General features: G+C 34.6%; 1 long non-coding RNA gene across 1 annotated transcript in view; it reads left to right on the top strand.

The window, feature by feature from the left end:
- The window catches only part of LOC149553964 (uncharacterized), a 43468-nt gene extending 25933 nt beyond the window's left edge, over positions 1-17535 (top strand). The window contains exon 2 of the long non-coding RNA XR_016353495.1: positions 17495-17535. This is a non-coding gene — a long non-coding RNA (uncharacterized LOC149553964). The remainder of the gene's footprint in view (positions 1-17494) is intronic.
- Positions 17536-19899: the final 2364 nt, after the last annotated feature.

Genomic DNA, 19899 nt, shown 5'->3' with positions numbered 1-19899 from the left:
TGTATTTGCTCGGCACTTGTATTTGCTCCGCACTTGATATCACTTGACACTTGTATTTTCTCGGCACTTGATAAACTCTGTATCACTCGACATCTGAAGTTTAACTTGCTTGGCATTTGAAGTTTACTCGCTCGGCTTCAACTAGGAATCTGTTCGGCACCTACTAGCTTGCTCGGCTCCTTCTCTCTAATGAACTTTAGTTAGGCTTTACAGATGTCTTAGCTAAAACTTTACATCTTTGATATGTTTCAGTGTGCCCATTCTCTGTGTCTTATAGTATGTCATCAACACACTTATTTCATCAATGGTTTGACTGATCCTTGTACTTCATTACAACATCATAACTTCAACCTTTCTCTTGGTGTTCTAGTTACATCTTATTGATTGCCTCCTTCTTGTCAATCAACTAATTGATAGTATTTGGATCACTAAAGCAATTGTCATTCCTACAAGTAGCAAGTTTGACATCAATGACAAAACAATGATTGAGAACATTCTTTACCAGTTCCATATGATCATTCCAATAAGCTTCCTTATGATCTTTTCAATCATTTCCAACAATGTTGAGGATATGTAACTTCGAAAACATAAAGCTTTCTCATTTTCAAAACTCTAAGTGATATCATTGACGTGTGTTGGTGTGCATTCTCATTAAACATTTCATATGCATCATTGTATTACATCTAGACCAAGGGTTCAGATGTGCTTTTTTTCACAATTTTATGCCATGCTCCTTGACCATTCTATGAATTATCGACCATGCTTGAGAGGCATTTCATCAAACAACTTGCATATATGTCTACGTGTTCTGTCTAACCTGGGGATTCAATATTCATCCTTGTAGATTTTTGTATTGTACTCACATTTAGTGGAGAGACCTCTTGTTCACTTTGCACAAAAGACTAAACTAGGCTTCAAAGAAAACAACCAGGGTTTATAAAATCAACCCACCTCCTCTGTTGCATGGTTTCAAGTCAGTGGACCTCAATATCTAATGTTCCCTACTCATTTTTATGCATTCGGTCCCTTTTAGTATTCTACTCGATATTTTGATTACTTAACTTGTGCCTTCAACAATTGATTCATTACATTAGTATATACTCTGCCATGTCAAGCCACAACCAGTCCTATCGAGTTTTTTGCAAGTTCCTATGTTTGATTTGAACATGAATGCTATTTTTATTGAAGCACCACCTATAGAATTCTACAGATGACTGTGTCCCTCATATTGTGAGATTGTGAAAAAAATGTTTTTCACTCCTGACACCAAAATGAATCTCGAGCATCATACATGTTGCTTTTTTTGATGAAACCCATTGCCTCCAATGATTATCTTGTGCATCACAGTCAAGAACTTGACTTCATATAGGTATTCTTTAAGCTCAATACCTTCACACAGGGACTTGGGTATGTTTGGGAAGTGCATCCATTAATACTTAAAACAAAGATCAAATGAGATAGTGTCATAGCCAAGGCACCAGTTTATATTGGGCCAGGCTTCGAGTCATATGGTGTATGACTTCATGCAAACTATGAAAGTCTTCATTTGTTGTTTAATTGTCTACAAACATACCCACTTTGAAATTGATTTCTTTAATATGTATTACTAAGTGGATATCTATCTCTTTTAAAATGCTTCATGGCAGTATGTAGCCCATTCATGAAACAAGGAGAAATTATAAGATTTGAGTTGATTTTGACAAAATTTAACTAATCAAATCTGTTATTTGGGTCTATGATTTAAAAACTTGAAATCATACCCATGAACTAATGTGATCAAACTAAGGGAACACGCTTCTATGGTGATGGTCAAGCTTTTGAATTTGCGTTTGAAATTGTTGTACTGAACTTGGTCTTCTAATTTGATCTCTAAATTACTAAGCCTAAGCTAAATGTGCTAGATATTTTAACCTGAATTACTGAAATGTACATATGAACCTCTCGGAATAAACGACTGAACCCAAATTATGAACTGAGACTGAATTTAAGTTTTAATCTAATCATGGATTATGAACTTTCTGAGTCAATGAATCTGCATTTTGAACAATGAATTTTGAACTTTTCTCGAATTTAAATTGCAAGATGCTCGTATGAACCACTGAACCACTTCAAACTTCTTTGAACCTTAGTTCAAAACGGTTCAAGATCTCATATTTAAAATTTTAATACTAGATCCATATTGGGTACCAACAAGGGCTCTAATTGTGGGATTGTTTTTTATTGCAAAAATAGAGAACTCTAGCAATCTCTGGCAAAAGATGAGTGCCTTAACCATTGGGCAATAGAGTTCACCAAGCAGAGAAAACTAGGAGCTGCTTGCAGAGATGTGGAGGGGAGCAAGGCAAAGTGAACAAACCAAACACACCTAAACTAACAACAAGCATGAAGGTTGCACCTTATTCAAACTAACACTATGCACACCAAAAATATATTTACAAAATATATACAAAGGTAGGAAGAGAACCCACCACAAACCAGTAGTAAGAAAAGAATCACGTGAATCTATTTACTGGCTAGGAAAAGTAGGAGCCTTTCCACATCAATAAACCATGTCTTAATGGAGCAACCCCATACCATTTCTTAATGGTGACTTCTTCAATGTTGAAACTCAAACTGAAAGCGTACATGCATATGTTGATCCAACACTCTTTTTCGAATAGCCATAACTCATCATAGCACTCTTCTTCATTCAAGAATTGATCTTTCACATACACAAGGTTAGATTTCACTTCAAGCTGAAAAAAAAAAATGCAGAAACCTCACCAATAGACGATGCACAATACCCGAAAATGTTGTCATCAAGACTTAATTCTTGCATATGGCCCTTAATGTTATGGTCAACTTGCAGCCATAGAGATGCCTCATCCAACATGGGATCAACCCTTGAATATGTGTTTCCTTCATCTCTTTCAAGAAACAAATTGTCATCAAACATGCCACATATTCCATTTTTTTCCTATTCCAAAGTGCCATCACATGTTTCAGCATTACTCCCTCAATCCAAATTAGCAAAGCCACAGATAGAAGAAAGGAAAGAAAGTTTATCAACAAATGCTTCATTCTCAATCTAATTTGAATGAACACCTGAGTCATCATTATAGAAATGATCTGGATTGAGTAATGATAGGAATGTTTCTATACTCTCTTCTTCCTCATTGAGAAAAGTATCCATCAACATACCATCTGAGTCATCACTAGGTTGAAAGTCAGCTTCATACCTCCTTTCCTCAAGAAGAAAATTAGCACAAGGATTTTCATCTAAAAGCATATTTACCTCATCTCTATGAAGGATTAAATTGCCATCAAATGAACTAACCTGAGAAAGGTCTTTTGGCTAAAGAGATAATAAAAATTCGCTTATGATTCTCTCTTCTTGATCAAGGAATGTGCCTTTCCATGTTTCAGCATGACTATCTGTAGGCTGAGTAATGATTTTAGCACATCTTTCTTCAATCTAATTTTTAGTATGAGAAGGACACTTTTCATTACAAATTTCACCTTCAAACCGATCAGGTCTTCCTATGAGCCGATTTTGAATTTTCAAGCATGAGGAATCATTTTCATTATCCATCAAAGTATAAGATTCAATCTCGGACTGTAGGTTATTCTGAATTTTTTTACCAAGAAGACTCCTTAAAGAAAGATGACCAATATCATTTTCACCCATTTCATCAAAAGTGAAAGATTGAAATTCCAGCAGCAAGTTGTCTAATTTTTCACAAATAGGAACTTATGAAGTGAGATGACTATCAACACTCTCAAAACTAAAACTTTCTAAAGCTAGAGGGGAGAAAGATATAGAGGCACCTTCATTAAAATTAGCATTACCTATAAGGTTTGTTGCTGCATTATTTTCAAAGTGAAAGGTTTCTAGAATAGGGTTATTCTCAGCATTCACATTCAAAGAGCCAATGTCCTCACAATCTCTTATGATATTTAAAGATTTGTCTTCTAAAAAAGCATTACTAGAAAGCATTTCAATGGAATTCTTAAGAAAAGAATGATCACCATGATCTTCAACTAGAAAACTTTCTACATGAGGTGAAGAAAGATCTTGAGGCAAGATTTCATCATTATTGCTTGCCCTTTCTCCATTGTTGTCACATATATTCTCATCCATTGAAACTGGATCAGCATGAGGCTGGAGTAACTCTGGCTGCACTTCTTGGTCATTCATGACAAGGTGATTGAAGTACATGAGTGAAACTGAGATAACCAGAGCTTCATCATCATCCACCTCCAAATGCTTCTTCAACTGAGACACTCTCTCCTCAAGTTCTTGCAAGTCTTTCAACTTGTGAAATCTCATGCAAAGGCTTTTCCATAGTAGCCTAGACAAGGCATCATCTTCAAAGTTTATATTATTCCAGGTACCCCGAGAAATACTTTCTTTAAAGCTATCCACAAAGTCATGTAATACTTTATCATCAATTTGATAAAGTTTCAAGAGAGAAGGGTTTGGCCTTGATCTTCTCATGACTTTTGTAGTTGGCATGATCATTGTAATAGAGTCGCCAATCTCCTACACACGGAGATAATCATAAAATTGAGGAAGAAAATATTAGGCACTTAGATCTTCGCTTTAGGATCCCTAGTAGGGTCACCAAAAATCTGTTAGTGAATAGGTTGTCCTTCGAAGAAATAAACACAAACTAACTCTAAATGCCCAAATAGGAAGATTGAATCAGTACTAACAACTGGATAGGTTATCATTTAATTGATAACCTTTTTTTGAATTTTATCAGGTACAGCTCCCCATACATGATTTACAATGAATTAAATATCGATGCTTTTAACCAGAACACACGAAAGGTTTACAAACATTTATGTGTAAACACGAAATAGATGCAGAAAACTAAGCAACTAAAAGGAAATGAATAGCAAACAATGCAAAGCTTATTTGACCAAAAACTGTATTACAAAATGAACAAAGATCAAAGAAATAATTTCCATCCTCCTAAGAAAATGGAAAACCAAAGCTCCAAAGATATTTTGATATCAAAATGTATTAAAAAAAAAGCAACATTAGATGCACTTAAAGAAAACTAAAAGTTACACAAAGATAACAATCAATGGAAAGAAAACTACCCAAACTCAAAGTTTTAGTTTGCAGTTATCTCTCAAATCTCTCTTCTCTAAGATGTAAAAGACTATACAAGTCTTATTACACTACATCAGAATTACCATCTAGAAGAAAATGAAACTCCCCTCCCATGCATTACATTTAAAATCAAGAATCTATCCCTTTTAGCACACAGTTTCAGAAAATATAAAACCTTGTTCTTCTTCAGCACCATAGTCTCTCTCTCAAAAAGGCTGAAATAAATCTGAACATGTTGGAACTCTTCCCCTCCCTGTAGCACAAAGTCTCCCCTCAAAAGGAAAGTAGAACCCCCCTTCCTTGATTCTTTGCCCCTTATATAAGTTCTCATCTTTTTTACGGGACTTATCAGTTATAATAATTGATTCTTTGCAAGAAAACTATCTCCCTTTGTCTTCTTATATGTTTATCATTTACGTGTGTAATGTTTAATTCACAATTAAACATTTTATTATAATTCACTTTTAGCTTTACATTTATTTTTTATAAGGAATGGATAGCATATTCAGATTTATATTTGGTTGACACCTATTTAAAGGAATATCTGCACTTTGCATGTTCACCCACACATGCCATTATTTACTAAGACCACATCTTCTCTTTACCAAATTCCTTGGGTTCCCATGGCCTCTAGTTTGTATTCAGGTTCGTCTCATATGTAACATTTCACATTATCAAAGTTCCTCTATTGTCGGGTTTTAAACCTTTATCAGCTCGACCATAGTTAAGCCATCATGCTCAGTCTACATTTCTACTTCTTGTCAAGTCAGCAATCTTATCAAACAATTCTCATCATTGACGGCAATTCATATAATTCAAATCCAAGAATGTTATAAAACTGTGTCGATAGTCTCGTATTTGGACTTTGTGTACTTCATGCTTAGTAAAGATTAGCCATGTTATCGGCAGGTTCCCAATATCAGCATTTACCATCAAAGCTTATCACCCAATATGGAAGGTTCTTTCAATGTTTCTCTTCAATTTGATTAATAGACCGATAGGTGTGAAAATAAGGCACAGGCTTAATACATTTTAGATTTTTTTCTTAATGATCTCAGAACACTTGTAGAATCATTACTTTGACACTGGGCCATGTTGAATCAGGCATATGTCCCTCTAGAATAGTAACTGACCTTCGATTCTTTAATAGGCCTTGACCCAAATGGCTAGTGCAAATTCCTTTATTCGCACATCTGATGACAAAAAGAGATCGAGGACCTTGTCGAGCTTCTTCAATTGTAGAAGAAATATTAGGTGAATCCTTGGCACCGTTGTCAAACTTCAAATTAGTTCTACAACCAAGATTAATCGAGCCGTATGCCATAAAGGAAGTGACATTTTGCACAATAATTGCAATCTGTCCCTTGAATTCGATTGATTGTTTATTGCCTTTGAATTTTTCACAATAGTGATAATGCCTATATTGCACAGCTGGATAAAACCTTCATGCTCCAATCTTTCTACCATAGATCTCAATATTACGAATATTTCCAGCCGACACACAACATTTGGACATGACATGGTGTCTTCTCATGTCACATTGTCAAATTTTAATTTGCACACGAGTCTTTGAGTCCTCTGACAGATTCTCCTCAATTTACAATGGGATTTCATGATTGAGCTATCAATTTATCCGACAGAATTCACACTTCTACTATTGTTAGCATTTTCAAAACACATTTGATGTTGCTTAGATATTGTTATTCCTTACTGCATGCATTGAGGATATGTAACTTTGAAAACATAAAGCTTTCTCATTTTCAAAACTCTAAGTGATATCATTGTCGTGTGTTGGTGTGCATTCTCATCAAACATTTTGTATGCATCGTTGTACTGGATGTGCTTGTTTTTCATAAATTTATGCCATGCTCCTTGACCATTCTACAAATTATCGACCATGCTTGAGAGGCATTTCATCAAACAACTCATATATATGTCTATGTGTTTCGTCTAAACCAGGGATTCAATATCCATCCTTGCGGGTTTCTGTGTTGTACTCACATTTGATGGAGCGACCTCTTGTTCACTTTGCACACAAGACTAAACCAGGCTTCAAAGAAAACAACCAGGGTTTATGAAAACAACCCACCTCCTCCGTTGCTTCATTTTGGATCAGTGGACCTCGATATCTAATGTGCCCACTCATTTTTATGCATTGGGTTCCTTTTAGTATTCTACCTGATATTTTGATTACTTAACTTGTGCCTTCAACAATCGATTCATTGCATTAGCATATACTCTACCATGTCAAGCCGCAACCAATCCTATCAGGTTTTCTGGGAGTTCTTGTGTTTGATTTGAATGTGAATGTTATTTTTGTTGAAGTGTCGCCCATAGAATTGTAGGGCCCATTTGCCGTTGCACCAAAAGCCATGACTGTTAGTGAACATGGAACACCACATAATTAACCACCTGTGGGCAGGGGAGCGCGTCGCATCACCCAACAATCTCCCCCTCGACGCGCATACCAGGTGCTTACGCGGGTCGGGAAGGCATCGAGGAGATTTGAACCCATGACCAGGCCAAAACTAGGCTCTGATACCAATTGTAGGGCCCATTTGCCGTTGCACCAAAAGCCATGACTATTAGTGAACATGGAACACCACATAATTAACCACCTGTGGGTAGGGGAGCGCATCGCATCACCCAACAAGAATTCTGTAGATGTCTTTGTCCCTCATATTGTGAAATTGTGAAAAAAATGCTTTTGACTCCTGACACCAAAATGAATCCCTAGCATCATACATGTCGCTTTGTTCGATGAAACCCATTGCCTCCAATGATTATCTTGTGCATCACAGTCAAGAATTTGACTTCGTATATGTATGCTTTAAGCTCAATGCCTTCACATAGGGACTTGGGTCTATTGGGGAAGTGCATCCATTAATACCTAAAATAGAGATCAAATGAGATAGTGCCATAGCCAAGGCACCAATTATATCGAGCCAGGCTTCGAGTCATATGGTGTATGACTCCATGCAAACTATGAAAGTCTTCATTTGTTGTTTAATTGTCTGCAAACATACCTACTTTGAAATTGATTTCTTTGATATATATTACTAAGTGGGTATCTATCTCTTTTAAAATGCTTCATGGTGGTATGCAGCCCATTCCCAAAACAGGGAGAAATTATAGGATTTGAGTTGATTTTGACAAAATTTAACTAATCAAATCTGTTATCTGGGTCTATGATTTAAAAACTTAAAATCATATCCATGACCTAATGTGATCAAACTAAGGGAACCCGCCTCTATGGTGATGGTCAAGCTTTTGAATTTGCATTTGAAATTGTTGTACTGAACCTGGTCTTCTAATTTGATCTCTGAATTACTGAGCCTGAGCCAAATGTGCTAGACATTTTAACCCAAATTACTGAATTGTACATATGAACCTCTTGGAATAAACCACTGAACCCAAATTATGAATCGAGATTGAATTCAAGTTTTAATCTGATCATGGATTATGAACTTTCTGAGTCAATGAATCTGCATTTTGAACAATGAATTTTGAACTTTTTTCGAATTAAAACTGCAAGATGCCCATATGAACCACTGAACTACTTCGAACTACTTTGAACCTTAGTTCAAAGTGGTTCAAGATTTCACATTTAAAATTTTAATACTAGATCCATATTGGGTACCAACAATTATCAAGTATCACTAAAGAATAGCTAGACATAAGAAGGAAAGGAGTAAGGATGAGCTTAAGGGGCTTTCTAATGAATGGTTCATAAGGCACAACACTTGGTGAAGGTTTTGCAAATGGGGTTGCAAGCTTTGGGTTTAACTATGGAGGAAACTCTGTAGTTAAGCGCGCTCAGGCTGGAGTAGTACTGGGATGGGTGACTTCCTGGGAAGTCTCGGTGCTTCACCCCTGTGAGCATCACCTAGATCCAATGAGTGCTAAGTGTTCCATTTATTCTCATGAGAGATGGATTCATGTTGAATCACTACTCATGAAATATGGGTCATCGAGTTTGACTCAAAATCACATAGTTAAATCCTGATATTCATATCACAAGGAGTAAGGATGTCAAAATTATTAATTAGACAACATGGCTATGCTTAAATATTTAGAAAAGAGAATGAATCAAGATTGAATATGTAATAAACTAAAAAAAGTAAATTTTCTAGTAGATTTTCGAAGTCAGCTATCCACTGCAAACTAGCTATGACATTAGGAAATTAGAGAACTTAACTCTAAAAACTGACTAATTAGCTAAAAGTGAAGATAATAATCAAGACTGCCAAGGGAGATAAAGAGAACATGAGCAGTTAGGAAATGATTTATCACATTCTCCGATTATCAATACAATAACAAAAATGTCACTTCACCTTCATCCACTTCCCCTCTCTGCTTTCTAATCGCACTGATAGGCTCTATTTACCCTCCTTTTTAACTAACCTATGAAGAGTCTCTGTCTCAAGTTTTCCTCTATTAAACTGTATTCTGCCTATGTATTCTATTCTCGATATGAGCCTAACCAACTCAAGAATTTCTAGTAACCATTATGAATATTTTCATTAAGCTCAAAGGGTTAGTGCCTCAATTAGCTTTTGATGAACCTATAACAAAGCAACATCTATCTACTATTCTAGTGAATACCCATTTCCTCATAATAAGAGCAGTATATAGGGTACTGAGAATGGAATTTATTAACAACACTGAGTGGTATAAGGTCACTAGAAAAATACCAAACATGTTAATTGCCATGAGTCGTTTGATTGAATCCAACAAAACTAATATCTATACTCTATGCAAGAGAATGTTCAAAGTAGATTATCTGGAAAACTTAGACAAAGTAGTGGCTAACATTCAAAATGGAATGTACATTTGCAAATCATGCCACTATGATCTACCTCTAGATAGTAGACAGCTTGTTCCTCTCTATCTATTAATATCCACATTCAATACCAATTGGTTTATCAGGTATCTTCCAATAGTAAAAAGGAATGTTTAGTTTCTAATGTTCTTTTTTCATATCCGACCAACTAGAACCAATAATTGGATGGAGAACTATTTAAGAGAAGATAACCTTATATCTTGTGAGGTGAATTAGGTTGTATCCCCTAATTTACTGAAGTTACCAAATTCTAAATCAAAAGAATCATCTGGTAATAGTGATCCCCATTTACCTTTGCTTATGCTAGAAGATGAGAAGACTCTTTTTCAATCTTAAAATCATTCTAATTACTCGAGATTAAGTCTTTTTAAAATTATCTCATAAAATTCAAAAAAAAATTAACTCTTTAAGTCAAACCTATTTATCCAAAATGATGGTTAATTTTATCTTTTCTTTTCTTCTAGCAACTTCCTTTTAGAAAAACTATGACAAACATCTTTAACTAATTAATTTGTAATAAGAATAAATGTGCAAAGCAAATAGAAGACCTAGTATATTTTAATAAATTACAAACAATTAAAATAAGAGGAAAGCACAAATCACCTAATAACAAGGATTAGTATTTAGTGATTGATAACTACATGATAAACTTCATTTGAACACATAACCAAAGACCTATTTGAACTGAAATCAAAAACCTAATAAAGTAAATGCACAATAACAACAAACTCATTTCAATAATTATTTTCCACCAATTATATATATATAATAACATGTTAAAGGTATAAAAAATAAAGGCCTTTCCATTGCTTAAGACATTTTAGACAGTCCTTTCATAAGTATGCAACAAACAACTCAAATTTTAATAAACCCTATGGTACTCATTGATGTTTTTAAAATAAAAATTAGAATCAATTTAAACTATGTTATTCTACACAACAGATGGAACTAACAATGATCTTGGCAAAAATAGTTATATATTTTTTTGCACATAACCCAATTCATAAGAAAAGGAAGAATCAAAATACTGGACTAGTCAAAGATAAGGAGAACATATGACAACACTTCAAACCACCTAAACTTAAAGTGCACTAAAACAAGAAAGCTTTTAGGATGAACTATTAATACCAATTTTCTACTTGCAGCTAGATAATGATGCATCTACCACATAATTGATTTCTCAAAATATTTAGTGCCAGGATAAGCCAATTAGGGAATGCCCCTTTTATATATGTACTATGTTTACGATATTGGTCTCAAGCAAGACTGGAGGTTTTCTTTCTCGGTTTGTTCCTACCAGTGCCCATTTGAATGAAGATAATGTAACATTTACTGTAATAATATAATTTATAGGGCTTCGACCTTTTACCTATCAAAACAAAAAACCCTTTTAATATTTATTTTTTAAAAATTGTATAATAACAATAAAATAAAAATTATTATTGTACAAAATATAACTAAAATATAATTACTTCATAGTAATTTTACATGAACTATTGATACAACTATTTGAAAATTGGAACATTGTTGCACACTAGACAAAAATGGGAGCTAGAGTGGGCGAAGTTGGAGGTGTGAGTGAGAATGGTGGAATTCAAATTTCAAACGGGATTGGTGCAGGCCCTTTAGAGGAGGGAGGTTAACATGAGACGACTATAGAGGCAGGTTAGCTTGGGAAGGAACTTGGTGGAGGTGGAGCACTTGGGGACTCGGGGGGGGGGGGGACCCAGATCTATTGTTTCTATCCTGATTCCTACCAAAAATGGTCAAGTTTGTTTGGTATCAAGCTGACAAGTAAGTCTTCATTTCCTCTAGTTAAGAATGTTTCTATTTCTGAGAAAGGGTCGCTTATTTTGGATATCCTGGATCAAATTATAGATTTGAACATATCCAAAATGGATCAAACCCTTATGGAGAGGTTCCTGGGAGCCAGCCCGAATATTGAAATAGTAAGAGCCTTTTTTAAAAGGAAATGGGTTTTGAAGGAACAAGTTGATATTGCTGCTATGTCAAAAGGTTGTCTCTCATTTTGCTTCTCTTCTAATGAATATTGTAGAAATATCTTGTGTAGTGGACCATGGGTAGTGGGAAAGCATACCATGGTATTACAAAAGTGGTGTCCTAACCTAAGTTCTCATAATGAATCGGTTGTGCAAGCCCCAGTTTGGGTTAAATACTAGGAATGCCACTTGAATTTTGGTTACAAGACATTTTTCAAGGAATAGTTAATACCTTTTGAGAGCTATTATCAATGGATCCAATGACAATGTCAAGGAGAAGATTGACTTATGCTAGAATTTGTGTCAAATTCCATCACACTTCAATCTAAATTAGGAGCTTGGCAGTAAAAGATTGAATATGAATCCATCTCATTTGCTTGTTTTCATTGTAAAAATTTGGGACACTAGGTGAAGAAATGCCCTAATAAAATCAGTATCCCGAAGAGATATAAAAAAGAATGGGTTCGAAAAGGCATCAAGGACACTGAGTCTGTGGAGAAAACTCAATTAGAGAAGGGCGTAAAAGAGGATAATAAGTGTACTCGAGCTGAGTCTATTGAGATGGTTAGAAAGGAGATTAAGAATGGGAATTTAATGGATCAAATCCAAGTTCTACAGAATGATCAAGTTAATTCCTTTAAGCATTTAGTGATAAAGGATAACTATGATGAGGAAGGATAGAGAAGAAGGATGGAAATGGTAGAGGTAAAGGAGAATAATGATGTGAATATTGAAAGAGAAATGCCAGGTACTAGTAGTAAGAGTGCTAGTAATAGAAAGGAAACAAAATTTCAAGATGTATAAGAGTGTATTATTTTGGGATTGAAATTATCTAAATTCTCTTAGGTGAACATCATGAATAATAGAAAATCACCTCTTAGAATTGGAGTCCTAACAGTAATAGATGATAGAACACCCAATTGGGGGGGATGCAAAAGATATTGATAGAGCTTTTGCAAGGTGGGGAAGAAGGAAATGAAGAAGAATGGATAGATGTGGAGAATAAGAAAAAAGTGAGGATTAAGAAAAACGAGAATAATCTAAAAAATAATAAAGAAAATCAAATGCTTAGTAGAAGCACAAGGAGTAGGGATGTGGAATATAATCATACACCTGTAGGGAGGCCTTTGAACCTGCAAAAAAGAAATATGTAGGCCAACAAAAGTATAGCAGATGGTAGTCAAAGGACTATCTTGGACTCAAAAGCATTCTATAAGAAATGAAGATCATCTCATGGAATATCAAAGGATTAAATAATCCTCATAAGCAAGATATGGCAAGGAATATGATTAGAGATAATAATCTAGATGTTGCGCTTCTTTAGTGTTGGTACCCAATATGGACACACTTTTAAAACTTCAAGTGCAGATTCTTGAACTACTTCAAACTGAAGTTCGAAGCAATTCAAAGTAATTCAAAGCAATTCAAAAAATAAATTTGACAGGTCAAAGCACTTTAAAGTGGTTCGAAGTGATTCAGTTTGCAAGAAATGGTTCAAGTCCAAAGTTCAAGTTTGGAAGTTCCAACTTGTCTGGTTTTGGAATGCAAATTCAAAAGATCAACACCTCAAGTTTAGAACTAAGTTCAGATTTAGTTTCAAAAATATAGTTTTTTGATCTTAGACGAAGATGAAAATGAAGATCATTGCCTAACATTTATTTTGTCAGTTTTGTGATTATCTTTGTATGCAGGAGATTGGCAACTCTATTATAAGCTTTCAGAGTTTTTGGCTAAAGAGTCTAGTGTTTTCATTTTCAGAATTTGAGGTACCTCCCAAAGAATGAGGGTTGATGGCTCTATTGAAGAAGGATACCCACTAGCCTTCATTATACATAAATAAATATTAAAAGATTATATTCCAACAAGGGATGAAGATACCTCTGAAATCTTTATCTTTGTCCCATCATTTAAAGATAGTCCTATCAAAGAGGTTACCAAAGAAGTTGCAACACAAGTAAGTTGGCTGAAATCTTTTTATGATGCCATCCTCATAAAGAAGAAACCCCAAGGACAAGATCTAGAAAAAGAAGGACATGCATGTGAAAAAGAAGAAACAGCTAAAGTAGAAGACAAGCAGGAGAAAGATCTTGGTGAAGAAGGAATGGGAAGCTGACAAGATGATGAAGATCTAAATGCTTTTTAGCCGCACGTGATTTCCATCTCAACATCACCTCTAGTAAGTCCTGAAGTTGAGGTAAAGACTTTAGATTGCCCATCATTATTTTCATCTGATGAAAATATTGAGTGTATTCAGAAATAGGATAATGCATCTTTTCATTTGGCTTTTATGACTATGGAGATTAGTATCAAGTCTTTGCCTATGATTTTATGCCATGAAGATAGTTCATCTTTTGATGCCCAAGAAGTGAGTAAAAGGTCTGATTTCCCTCTTATGTGCCAAAATGAAAATGTGGACAACATTGCAATGGTAGGGAATCAATTAGAGGATGTAAATAATGAAAGTATGCAGGACAATGGGAGTATATTATGCTCACTGGTAGATATCATGGAAGATTCCAGCAAGGAACTATGTTCAAAGAATGACAGTCCATTAAAATCTTTCCTTATAAATGGCTCTTGGCTATTCAAGGAGATTGAAGAAAGGATGGTTAGTGGTTTCCAAGAGACTACAAAGATACATGATGAAAACCATACCACCCTGGCTAAGGTAAAACATAGTTCCAGTTTAGTACCTTTAATTTCTGCAACTAATGATGTAGATGTCTACTTTGTTGATCCTAAAGTTGGTCATAATATGTTGATTGATAAGTCAGGAACTAAGCTTCATGCATTCTATGAGAAGTATAGGATAGAAGTTCCTATGCAAGTATCATACACTCACTCTGATAGTTTTGAAGTATTTATGTTTGATGATGGAAATGAGTTGATTAAAAGTAATCCTATGTTGGACAAGGCATCTCTTTGCTTACAAGTTGACTGTGATATCAAATGCCATATACAAATGGTGAGTCTTTATGACAACATTTCCAAATATTGTGTGTCTTTTCTTGAAAGGTTTCTTCTTTTGAAAATTTTCAATCTGAAGTGAAACCTAGCCAGATGCATGTTGAGTGTCATTTCTCAAATGAAGGAGAATGTTATGATGAGATGTGGTTGTTTGGAATAGAATGTTGGATTGCCAAAATTTTGCATACTATGAGATTGAGTTTCAGCATTAAAGAAGTCACCATTAAGAAATGGTATGGAGCTGTTCTATTGAGGCATAGTCTGCTGATGCGAAAAGGCTCCTACTTCTCCCAGTCGGTAACTAGATTTACATAAATTCTCCTTTCTTACAATTCTCATGGTAGGTTCTTTTCCTACCTTTGTAAATATTGTAAATATATTTTGGTGTGCATAGTGGTAGCATGAATAATGTGTGCAAGCTTCGTGCTTGTTGATGCCTTGTTGTAGTTTAGGTGTTTGGTAAGTTTTGTTTTTCCCTGCTCCCCTCCACCCTCTCTGCAAGCAGCTCCCATTTTTCTTGCTGACTCTATCGCCCAATGGTTAAGGCACTCATCTTTTGCCAGAGATTGTTGGAGTTCTCTATTTTTGCATCAAAAATAGTCCCACATTTAGAGCCCCTGTTGGTACCCAATATGGACACACTTTTAAAACTTCAAGTGCAGAGTCTTGAACCACTTCGAACTGAAGTTTGAAGTAGTTCAAAGTAGTTCAAAGAAGTTCAACAAATGCATTTGATAGTTCAAAGCACTTTGAAGCAATTCAAAGTGATTCAATTTGCATGAAATGGTTCAAGTCCAAAGTTAAAGTTTGGAAGCTCTAGCTTGTTAGGTTTTGGAATGTAGATTCAAAAGATCAACACCTTGAAGTTCAGAACTGAGTTCAAATTCAGTTTCCAAAATACAGTTTTTTTGATCTTACACTGATGGTCAAAATGAAGAATTTGAAGGGTAAATCCAACTGTGCAAAGTCCAAATTTGTAATTCAAGCACATAATGGTTTGGAAAGCTAAAGTTGAGTAAAGATGCATATCTTCCCATGGATTTCACTATCATTATGTTGGTTACCAAGTAATAAGAGACAATGAATGTGACACATAATCTCATGCATAGAATTGAAAGACATCATTTTGGTAGTGTTATTTTTTCTTACTCATATCATGAAAAGGAAACCATGAAATCAAGTGGTAAGTGAATGAGCTCAGCTCCCTTGGGAGAATACATGTGGAAGTTTTCAGCACTCACTCAAACGCGGTCTTGGGTGGAGGCACATAAGTACACATGCAAAAATACAACTTGCAAGCATGAGAATTTTTTGATGATAGAAAAATGGTCATATTTCAGGGGTCATATCTAACAATCCAACCTTTTGATTGGGCTGAATTTTAGATATGTATGGCCAAACCTAGTTCTCCAAATCCTCTCTAAATATTTTTCTCATATTAATTATGGATCATAAGTTACAAGTTTCTGAGAATAGTACTATCAAATCAGCAATGACAATCATAGAATGCAAATCATGAAAAATTGGTCTCAATTTTGGGGGTATAAATCCAAATTTAACCATTTTATTAATCTCATTTGATATATGTTTGAAGAAAACTAATTATCTAAACTTCCTCCAAACGTTTTGAAAATATTCTTGATGAAAAGAAAGTTACACATGTTTTAATGTAGTACTGTCGAAATCATTCATGACACTCAAAAAATGATGCTAGGAAAAATAGGTCATGTTTTGAGGGCCATAACTCTCAAATCCATAGAAATATGTTGGACATAACCAAGATATCTAAAATCTCACTAAAGCAATCTTCAAAATTCAGGTCGGTTTGTGAGATATGGATAGATGTGTGTAGGTCTATCAAAATTACCTAGGATAGACACAAAATGAAACATAGTAAAATACTTGTGTTGCAGGGGTTGTGTCTCACAATCCAACCATTGTATTGATCTAAATTTTTTATATGCATTTTAAATGCTAGTTTTACAAATCCTCTCTAAACGGAATTGCAAGATTCCTTCTAGATCAAAAGTTATGCTTAGATGAGTGCAGTGCTGCCAAAATTGCATATGATTTCATGAAACAATGACAACACTTTACAACCAGCAAGTGCCACCTATCCCAATTTAATTATATTGTTTGAGAATTTGGAGAGTTATATTTCCAAGTTGTCCATTTTAAAATTTATAAATTATGTGGAGATTAAGTAAGAGATAAAGTCATCGGAGGAAAGGAAAAGATATAAGATAATTTAAATAGGTAATATTTTTAAGAATCAATTACATAACAAAAAATCGGCAAGAATGATATTTATTGTAATCAAAGAGACATAGAAGAGGTTCCAATTTTTCCTTTCTTGATTATAGACTTTGTGCTACACCAAGAAAGGAGAGTTTTTCCAGATTCTTCAGTTCTTCCGAGGGAGAAAGAGCAAAGATTTTGTTTATTTTTCTGAAACTGTGTGTTAGAAAAGAGGGGATATTTTGATTTTGAATGTAATACAAGGGAGGGAATTTATGTTTCCTTTTTAGACTATGATTTTGATACAAAATGTAATGAGATCTTTGTTTTCTTTTGTATTTGTAGAGAAGGGAGAATCGGGAGACAATTGCATACCAAAACTTTGAATTTGAGCAATTTTTTTTCCACTGATCGTTATCTTTGTGTAACTTTCAGTTTTCTATAAACACATTCAATGTAATGGTTTTCTGAATATGTTTGATTTCAAAGTGTCTTTAAAGCTCTAATTCTTCACTTTCTCAGACTTTCTTTCTCTTTGTAATACAACATGCAAATTGACTTTGTGTCATTTGTTGTTTATATTCTTGCAGTCATTTAGCTTTTCACATCTACATTGTGTTTACAGGTAGATGTTTGTAATTCTTTTGTGCTTTTTGGTTAAAAGCATCCATATTTAAATTCATTTAAACCATATATGAGGAGTTGTATCCAAAAAAATTCAGAGGGTGCTTACACTCATTCAATAGTGAAGTGACCCAACTGTTAGTGTTGATTAGTCTTCTTGCCTAGGCATTTAGAGTTAATTTATATATATTTCTTCAAAGGACAATCTGTTCACTAACATTTAGGAAATGAAGATGCCAAAGGATAAAGTAGAAAGTATGTTTTTCTTTATTAGTGGTAAGATCCTAGGTGGTGATGCGAATGAGGCCACTAGTGGCATGACAGTTATATGGGATGCTAAAAACATTCATGGGGAACTTCTATCTTAGAACATGAATATGATCAATGTTAGATTTTCAAATACTAAGGACAACACCTCATGGGTTCAAACTAATGTCTATGTCCCTAATACCAAATGGGGAAGGAAAGCTTGTTGGATGGAAATGACTAACCATAGGAGGGACTTTGTGGATGAGGATTGGGTAACTATGGGGGATTTCAACACTCTTTTGAAAGAAAATGAGAAGATGGGGGGAAGTCAAACTAATTTGGAAAGCATAATGGATTTGATGGAGTTTATTAATAATCATTTGCTGCATGACATGGATTTGCAAGGTATAGACTATACATGAACAAACAGAAGAATGGGTAAGGATCTTATACAAGTTAGACTTGATAGGATCTTATACAAGTTAGACTTGATAGAGCTCTTATCACTAATAATTGGTTTCAAAGTTATAAATTTTCTTTAATAGATCATGTCAAAGTGGGATCTGATCACTATCCCTTTTTTCTCTTGGCTGACCCTGTTTCCATTAAAAAAAACTTTCCTTTCCGATTTGATAAAATGTGGATTTTACATCTTGGGCTAGAAAACCTTATAAAAGAATGGTGAAGTCTCAAAGTTGAGGGAACTATTGTGTTCAAAGTTTCTAAAAAGTTGAGAATTCTAAAGGATAACATTAAAAGATGGAGTAGAGAAACTTTTGGGAATATCTTTGAAAGAAAAAGTAAGATTCTTGAGGAACTTAAAGAGATACATGACATCATTCAAAGTGAGGGTTATGAGAAAGTTACTAGAGAGGAGGAGGACTTAAGTTGATTGAGTTACATGACATCATCACCAAGGAGGAGATCTACTGGAGGCAACGATCTATATAAGACTTCATTAAAGAAGGGGATAGGAACACAAAGCATTTCTATATGACCACTTTGGGGCACAGAATGGTTAACAAAATTTCTAGATTAAAAGTGAATGATGTTATCATTAAGGATGATGAGGCTATTAAAAGAGAAGCTATGATATTTTTCAGTTGTCTTTTGGGGAGAGAACCTCATCTTGATAAGGAAAAATAGAAGGAGTTCCTAAACTATATTCCCAAGAGCATAACAAAATATCAAAACAAATACCTTACTGATATTCCTTCTAAAGATGAAATAAAAAAGTTTGTTTTCTCTTTTGATGGAGACAAGGCACCTAGCCCAAATGGTTTCCCCTTTCTATTTTTCCAAACTTATTGGCACATCATACAAGAGGATGTTATCAAAGGGTTTAAAGAGTTCATTAGATCTAGAAAACTACTTAAAGAACTGAATGGTACTTTTCTGGCCCTAACACCAAAAAATTTGGGTGCAAATAGTATGGATCAATTTAGACCAATCATTTTATATAATTCATTTTATAGGATCATCTCCAAAGTCCTCACTCTTAAGATTTTGACTTTATTACCTTCTATGATTCTGAGATAGTTGAATGGGTTCATTCCAAGTAGGCAAATTATGTATTCTATTATCTTAGTTCATGAAAATTTTCACTGACAAAATTAAACAAAGAAATGTTCTTACTGAAGCTGGATTTGTCTAAGGCCTATGACAGGGTGGATTGGATTTTTTGAGGTGTGGATCGGAAGCCTTTGGATTCAATTATAGATTCTTGGATATGGTTCATATGTTGGTCTCCTCTGCTACTTTTTCTAGTTTGGTTAATGGGTCTTTGACTCCTTTCCATGCATCCTGGGGTTTAAGATGAGGGGACCATTTATCCCCTATCTTATTTGTTTTAATGGATGAATGTTTGGGAAGATTTG

The sequence above is a fragment of the Cupressus sempervirens genome, chromosome 6 (assembly GCF_028749045.1).
Source record: "Cupressus sempervirens isolate cs-2001-9-10 chromosome 6, ASM2874904v1, whole genome shotgun sequence".
In the NCBI taxonomy this organism is placed as follows: domain Eukaryota; kingdom Viridiplantae; phylum Streptophyta; class Pinopsida; order Cupressales; family Cupressaceae; genus Cupressus; species Cupressus sempervirens.
This window is presented reverse-complemented; position numbering and strand designations above follow the sequence as displayed.